The sequence below is a fragment of the Anolis carolinensis genome, chromosome 6 (assembly GCF_035594765.1).
Source record: "Anolis carolinensis isolate JA03-04 chromosome 6, rAnoCar3.1.pri, whole genome shotgun sequence".
Lineage (NCBI taxonomy): Eukaryota > Metazoa > Chordata > Lepidosauria > Squamata > Dactyloidae > Anolis > Anolis carolinensis.
This window is the reverse complement of record NC_085846.1, coordinates 35,694,167-35,702,670: the sequence shown is the minus strand read 5'-3', so window position 1 is coordinate 35,702,670 and position 8,504 is coordinate 35,694,167.

Here is an 8,504-nt window from a genome sequence, read left to right as displayed (position 1 = left end):
ATCGCTTGCTTTAATTTTAAAAAAAAAGAAAGAAATCTGACTCAACCCCCTTTCCAGGTCCTAGTGCTTGTTGGGTCTCTCCCTGAGCCAAAGCTTACGTGGTCCCTCCAGGCTACCAAAGAGAGAGACTCGCCTCTTTGGCTCTTTTCACACTGGTTGAATGCGAGGAATTCAGGGCTGCTGGGCCTGGAAAGGGAAACAACAGGGCTTGGGAAGTAAGAGAGCTACCAATAGGTATCCAGTACAATATATTACGGATTGATGATGATAAATGATGGTTTTAAATGTGTTGTTAATTTTATTGATTGTTTGGCATTGAATCTTGCCAGGTGTTGTATGCCACCTTGAGTCCCCTCGGGTAAGAAAGGCGGGGTAAAAATGTTGTAAATAAATAAATAAATGGATCCAGAGTCACCCGCAGAACAATAACATGCCACTCAGGTTTGCAAACCAAAAATACAGGAACTTTACTAATTCCAAGAGATAAAAAAACAGTAGTATTTACAATGGTCCCTTTGATTGCTTACAGAAGTCCACAGTCCTTTCTCAGTCCACACATCTGCTTCAGAGGAGAATACAGTCCTGGTTTTTCACCCTCTTTTTCTCAGCAGCAAACAGGCCTCAAAATAGCAAGGCCTCTCTGAGTGCACACTGTTCTCATCACCAGCAGTACTCAGTCAGCACTGAAAAAACTTGTCCAAACTGGTTCTGCAGCAGCAGAACAGAAACAGTTTCAAATCAATCCCCATCTCTTTACGGGCTCAGCCAATCGGCTTCATGCACTTCATTAACACACACAGCACAGTGCCTTTGCAAACCATGACACAATATTCTTTTTTTTTTGCTTCCTCTATACAAGTGGACATTGTCATATTGAAGGTGCGCCTGGAATTAATGTGATTTCATAGAATCATAGAATCGTAAAACTGGAAGAGACCTCAGGGGCCATCCAGTTCAAGAAGCAGGAAAATCACATTCAAAGCACCCCCGACAGATACCATCCAGCCTCTGCTTAAAAGCCTCCAAAGAAGGAGCCTCTATCACTCTCCATCGCAGAGAGTTCCACTGCTGAACAGCTCTCACAGTGAGGAAGTTCTTCCTGATGTTCAGGTGGAATCTCCTTTCCTGTAGTTTGAAGCCATTGTTTCGCGTCCTAGTCTCCAGGGCAGCCCAGAACAAGCTTTCTCTTTCCTCCCTATAACTTCTCATATATTTATATATGGCTATCATGTCTCCTCTCAGCCTTCTCTTCTGCAGGCAAAATATTCCCAGCTCCTTAAGCCGCTCCTCATAGGGTTTGTTCTCCAGACCCTTAATCATTTTAGTCGCCTTCTTCTGGACACTTTCCAGCTTGTCAACATCTCCCTTCAATTGCAGTGCCCAGAATTGGACACAGTATTCCAGGTGTGGTCTGATCAAGGCAGAATAGAGGGGTAGCATGACTTCCTTGGATCTAGACGCTATACACCTATTTGTGCAGGCCAAAATCCCATTGGCGTTTTTTGCCGCTGCATCACATTGTAGGCTCATGCTTAACCTGTTGTCCACGAGAACTCCAAGATCTTTTTCACACGTACTGCTGTCGAGCCAGGCGTCCCCCATTCTGTATCTTTGCATTCCAATTTTTTCTGCCTAAGTGGAGTATCTTGCATTTGTCCCTGTTGAACTTCATTTTCTTAGTTTCGGCCCATCTCTCTAATCTGTTAAGATGGTTTTGAATTCTGCTCCTGTCTTCTGGAGTATTAGCTATCTCTCCCAATTTGATGTCATCTGCAAACTTGATGATCGTGCCTTCTAACCCTTCATCTAAGTCATTAATAAAGATGTTGAACAGAACCGGGCACAGGACGGAACCCTGCGGCACTCCACTCGTGACTTCTTTCCAGGATGAAGAAGACACATTGGTGAGCACCCTTTGGGTTCATTTGCTTAGCCAATTACAGAACTGTAGTCTTGTCTAGCCCGCATTTTGCTAGTTTGTTTGCCAGAAGGTCATGGGAAACATTGTCAAAGGCCTTACTGAAACCCAGAAATCCATGGCATTCCCTGCATCTAAGTAATAGATACCCACAAATGTAGTGATTGCTTTAGCAATGTTCAGTCAACAAGTATAACATAAGAACTCGCTATAAGAATCAACCAAGAGCCAGCAGAGTATCAACACTACCCACTCTAGAAAAAAAGAGAAGAAGACATAAAAACACAACTAGAAAGAGGAGCATAAAGGGTATACATATGAATGTACTATTATTAATTCACTTGAAGAAGACCTAGTCGAAACCGGTCGTGATCTACTGTGACCTACTTGCTCTTCAGCACAATGAACTGATTGAATAAGTGAACAATTATATATAGAACATATATTGTTGAGGGATCTACTGTGACCTACTTGCTCTTCAGCACAATGAACTGATTGAAAAAGTGAACAATTATATACAGAACATATATTGTTGAGCTACAGTCATTTTTGATGTATGGATTATGTTTATTACAATTGTGAATTCTGAACATATTGTATTTTTTTCTATATGAGTTCTTATGTTATACTTGTTGACTGAACATTGCTAAAGCAATCACTACATTTGTGGGTATCTATTACTTTTGTGCATAACCAGGAACCCATTTACTTAATTCCCTGCAGCTACCCAGCTTGTAACTCTATCAAACCACTTCAACTGCATTGATCAGGTCCTCCGCGTTTGTTAGGATGAGATCGAGAGTAGCCGATCCCCTCGTTGCCTCTTCTACCTTCTGGACCATAAAATTGTCTGCAAGGCAAGCGAGGAATTTGTTGGACTTTGTACTGTTGGCGAGTTTGTTTTCCAGCAGATATCAGGATAGTTGAAATTGCCCATGACTACTTTATCTCTTCTTTGTGCCTGTTTGGTCAATTGCTGACAGAAGTCTTCATCAAGTTCTTCATTCTGGTTCGGAGGTCTGTAGTAGACACCCACGACGAGATCTTTTTGTGTCCCGACTCCCTTGAGTCTTATCCAGATGCTTTCAAACTGGTTCCCCGGATTGCATATAGGACTACTCCCCCTCCTCTCCCCTTTGTTCTGTTTCTGTGAAAGAGGTTATAGATTTCAATGGCTACATTCCAGTAGTGGGAGTCATCCCACCCGGTTTCAGTGATGCCTATGACATCATAACTGTGGTGTTGTGCTAAAAGTTGGAGTTCGTCTTGTTTATTTCCCATGCTCTGTGCATTAGTGTAAAGAAATGGAAGCCCCAGGACCTTCACCTGGGCTGTACATTTGGGATTGTTGTGCTCTTGGTAATTGGTCCTTGTTGTGTTTGTGCAGCCGTTCATTTAGCCTTACGGCGATTCCCTGTGGTCGTGGGTAAAATACTGTTCACAAGGCTATTGCTCCCCTCCCCCAGTGGACCTGGTTTAAAGTGCGCCTGATGATGTTTGCAAGTCTGTGAGCAAAAAGGTGTTTTCCTACTTGTGTGAGATGCACCCCATCCCTTGCCAGTAGGCTGTCCTCCTGGAAAAGCAGTCCATGGTCGAAGAAGCTAAAGAGTTCCTCTGAGCCAGTTATTGACCTGTACTATTTTTTTAGCCCTTCTCCCCTTACAACAGGGAGAAGGGATGAAAAGACCACATGTATATTATATTGTTTTAGCTTTGTTCCTAGAGCTCGAAAATAATTTGTGATCTTTTGAAAAGTATGCCTAGCCGTATCATTGGTTCCTACATGAATCAACATGAGGGGAGGAGGGTGATGGGGCTTTAGGAGCTTGGTGAGCCTCTGAGTGATATGGTGTATTTTTGCCCCCGGGAGACTGCATATTTCTTGAGCCATTCCATCCGGTCTGGAAATAATGGCTTCAGTTCCTCTAAGGAGGGAGTCACCTACTACCAAGACTTGTTTCCTTTGAGGAATGACAGTGTCCCTTTTGTGCAAGGTAGTGTGTAGTTATCCTGAAAAGTGTTCCTGCTGAGGTGGATTTTGTAGGTGTAAAGTGTTGTCGTCCTCCTCCTTCTCAACATCCCCAGTGCATTCGTCAAGGACAATCCATTGAGATGTGTCCATTAGCTCATCACTCTCCTGAGTGTATTTCTGTTGTGACTGATCTACGATTGGGGATGGAGAATATGCATGATTGTGCAATTGAGAATGTAGTGAAGCATGATCCCAGTCAGGGCTATCCGCCGTACATTAACCAAGGACGGTCCACTGAGCGGTATCTAGGTAATTGTGGTCCTCTGCAAGATGTTGTGTTTCTTGATCAGATGATAGTGGTGTAAGAATTTGGAATCTGTTGTGTAACTCAAGCTGAGCAACGTAATGTGAAAGTACTTGTTGCACCCCAGGAAATTCATTTTTCTGCCACAAACTTCATTAAACAGGTGAAGGACAAAGTTTCTCTTCCCAGGGCAAAGTTTTTGCTTTCTCCTCAAGTGTCACCTTCATTTTAGGAACCGGCTGACCAGGAACAAACATCTAAAACCCGGGAACAAACCCAGATAAAAAAATCCTATATTTCTGATTTCAGAGACATACAGACATGTGAAGATCCAGATATTCAGCTAAAACCCGCTATATTCCCGCACCTGAAAATGTCATGTGTTTTGCCTTTTGTAGCAATTGCTTCCGGGTTTACAGGGAACGGCATCTGGCCACCCTCCTGATTGCTGTGGGAACTCCTGGGATAAAGGTACTGTCTGGACCAGCCCTGAGTCCAGAGTGACATATATCCCTTTGTCAGCATCACAGGTGTCCAGGACACTCTTGGCGAACGGCAGATACCTCTGGTGATTTTTTTAAATCTTTCTGCTGAATTGTGCAAAGGCACATAGTGAAGGCTATGCCATCTGCAGAACTGTATAGCTAGCCGCCTAGCATTCACTCTCATGGGTTTATGTACGACAATTATTTTTTAGTGATGGCTTATGGAATTCCTTGTGAGTAGAAAAGGAGAAGCATAAGGTCCTGTATACAGTGGCCAGAAACTCTGAATTAGGTTAGAAGTCACTCTTGGATGTCCACATGATGTCCAGGGAGTTCTTACCAGTAGTGTGGGATAAAACCAGTTAACTCAATTTGTATTTCAGGATCGGTGTGGAAAACTGGACACATTCTAATTCAAACCAGTCCACTATCAATACAGTCCCATGCTGTCAACCCCTTTACACTCCACTCTGTCGCACAGGGAAAAGAGGATGAACTTATCTTTGCTTGTCTTTGTTGCTATAATAATATAATAGTGCAGGGGGCTGGACTAGATGACCTTTGGGGTTCCCTTACAACTGTCTGAGTGTAATAATAATAATAATAATAATAATAATAATAATAATAATAATAATAATGTATAATAACAGAATAGTAATTCTAGCTTCCTGCCTGGCAGAAAGAAGGGGGCTAGACTGGATGGTGTTTGGGGGTCTCTTCCAACTGAGAATAATAATAATAATAATAATAATAATAATAATAATAATAATGCATTATAATATAATAGTAATTCTATCTTCCTACTTGGCAGAAAGAAGGAGGCTGGACTAGATGACCTTTGGGGCTCCCTTCCAACTGTCTGAGTTGAATAATAATAATAATAATAATAATAATAATAATAATAATAATAATAATAATAATAATGTATAATAATAGACTCCTGGAGTGGCTGCAGAAACAATAAAACCCTTCTTTATTTTTCTCTTGGTCGTGGGAATTTGTGTATTTGTTCCAAGTTTGGTCCAGATCCATAGTAGTTTGGTTTCACATTGCTCTCCGGATGTAGGTGAACTACATCTCCCCTAAATCACTGTCAATTCCTCCCAAACCCCCAGTATTTTTTCTTGGTTAAGGGGGTTCTGTGTGCCAGGTTTGGTCCAGATCTGTCATTTGTGGGGGTCTCAGTGGTCTGTGGACGTCAGAGCTGTATCAGTTGAAGGTACTGCAAATCCCATAATCATTGTCCATACTCTCTCAAACATATTGTTTTTGCGATTAATCTCTTTGCTTTAATTATGTTCAATTTGTAATACTAATGAAAATACATCCTGCACATCCAATATTTACATTACTATTCATAACAGTAACAAAATTACAGTTATGAAGTAGCATGTTATGGTTGGGGAGCACCTCAACATGAGGAACTGTATTTAGGTGTCACCACGCATTAGAAAGGTTGAGGACCACTGTTCTTGAGTCAAATGGGGAAATTGTTGTCACTCAAACCCCCGCCTCTTGAGAGAAAAATGCAGGGGACAGAGACAACATTGAGTGCAAAGCTTCATCCTGTTTTGACATGAACTTCTACCAGCTGATACCAGGACAAACGCTACTGATTTAAGGAGCTACTAGCTGTATTGAGGGGACCCCAGATGGCTTCAGTGGCCGAGGAAGTGGCACCGACTTCACCGTCACGATCAATGGTGAGCGTCCTGAAGGTGAAGGGAGTATTACTGTGGGCAACACTACTGCGCACCTCTGTAAAACTTAGCCGGACTTCTAACACAATCAACCTTGGGATCCAAAGGCAATAAGCACACGTGGTAACAATTCCAGAAATAAATTTATTAGAGAAAGAGACATGGTGACGTAAACAGAAGAAAGAAGAACCAAGCAAGTTCTCCTCAATCCATTGCTGGGAACCCCTTGAACGGCAACCAGGACGACCCCAGGCTGGCCACCAACATGCAGCATTCTCCCGGTCTCAGCCTGCATCGAGGTTCAGCATTCGGCTGGGATGTCAGGATTTTTCTGTCTTACTGAAGCCAAGAGGCTAATGGATCACATGCCTTTTAGATCAGCCAGCTGGACTCTTGCTCTTTCCATTCCAATTTGTTCTTAACAATGAAAGTAGGCATAAGAAAGAGGGAGAAATGATATTTTTCCCATAAAAGAAATTTCATTCCTTTAGGGTTTCTTTTGAAGGGGCAATGGGTATAGAAAAATGGGACAACTGTGCACCCCACTTAGCTTGCCTCCTCGAGATAACAATAGTCTTCCGCGAGTGCCCCCTAAACTCCACCCCCCGGGGTACACAGTGGCCCATTTCAAGTCCATTTGCCATTTGCCCTTTCTGAAAAAGGCTGTCAGAGTGGTCTAGAATTTGTGTGTTCTCAAACAAAATTCTATGTTTCCTGGTTGGGACATCAAGCGCCCCTCTATAACTGACTTCTCTGGTTGAATTAGTCTGCAATGCCTTTCATGTTCTTTGATTCATGTCTGAGCGCTTCGTTTGAGGTCCCTGTATAGACTTGTCCACAGCAGCATGGTCTACGGTAGACTCCTGTTGTGGATGGAGATCCTTCTTATCCTTTGTTAAATTTTCTTGGTGGGTTGGTAAATTGTTTGGAGGTTGTGTTTCTTCATCATCTCCCCTATGTGATCAGTGGTTCCCTTGATGTATGGTAAGAACATTTTTCTTTCAGGTGGATCTTTGTCTTTGTTCTCGTAGCTTTTCTTGTTCTTGCAGCTCTCCTGATGTCTGTCATGGACTACCCATTAGCTTGTAGAGCACAGTTTAGGTGGTTGAGTTCCCGTTGGAGCAGGTGGGGTTCACAGATCCTGTTTGCGCGGTATATCAAGGACTTTAATTGTGCTTCTTTTTTGACCTGGGTGATGTTTGGAGTTTTTATCTGGGTATCCATCAGTGTCCATAGCTCAATGGTTGATTTGTTTTGCTGTTGTCTAGGACATCTAGAAATGGTTGATTTCCTTCATTTTCTTTTTCCAAGGTAAATTGGATGTTTGGGTGGATGTTGTTGATGTGATCCAGGAACTTGTTCCGTTTTTCTTCTCCATGGCTTCAAATGGTGAAGGTGTCATCCAAATATCGGAACCATACGACGCCTTTTTTGGTGCTATTTCCAGGGCCTTTTTCTCAAATGGCTTTTCTTTCTTTTCTTGTTATGTTGCTGGAGGGACACTTTTCTTCCTCAGGATCCTCAATGTTAGCCTCTAACTTCTGCCGCTTCTTCCTCCTTTTGCTCAGATGAATGCTTCGCCGCCTGAGGGTTGCCCATCGATCAGATAATCATGGGCCGCAAATTATTCCGTTTAGAATAAGGGTGGGAAACGGTACATCCAGGTCACTGGCCTGTGGGGAGGAGAAGGTGAGAGGGTTGTTGCGGGAGGAGGGCGTGGACCTGCTCGGGGCAGGGGAATTATTTTGGCCGGGCTCCACTGGTCCACTGGAGGTATCTTTGGGAGAAAGGACTGTTGCCTTTTGACTTCTGTCTCTTCCACATTTGCCATCTGGCGCACAAACCCTGGACGGAGATCCTTTTTGATGGAATCCTGTTCCTTCTGGTCTTCCTTGTCAGTCTTCACAAGCCCGTGGGGCTTGCTTTGTAAGACGGGGGGCTCCTGCCGTTTCGGTCTTCAGAGCTGCCTCTCCTCCCGCTGCTTCTTGACCTTCTCCCTCAGGACTTCTGCTTGGGAGGCTTTTTGTGGGGCCAGTTCCCACAAGGGGCGCCTCTGCCTGCTTGGCCGCTGAGGATGGACGGGTGGCCCTGGCCACTTGACGGGGGCTTCCTCGGGCTCAGGAGG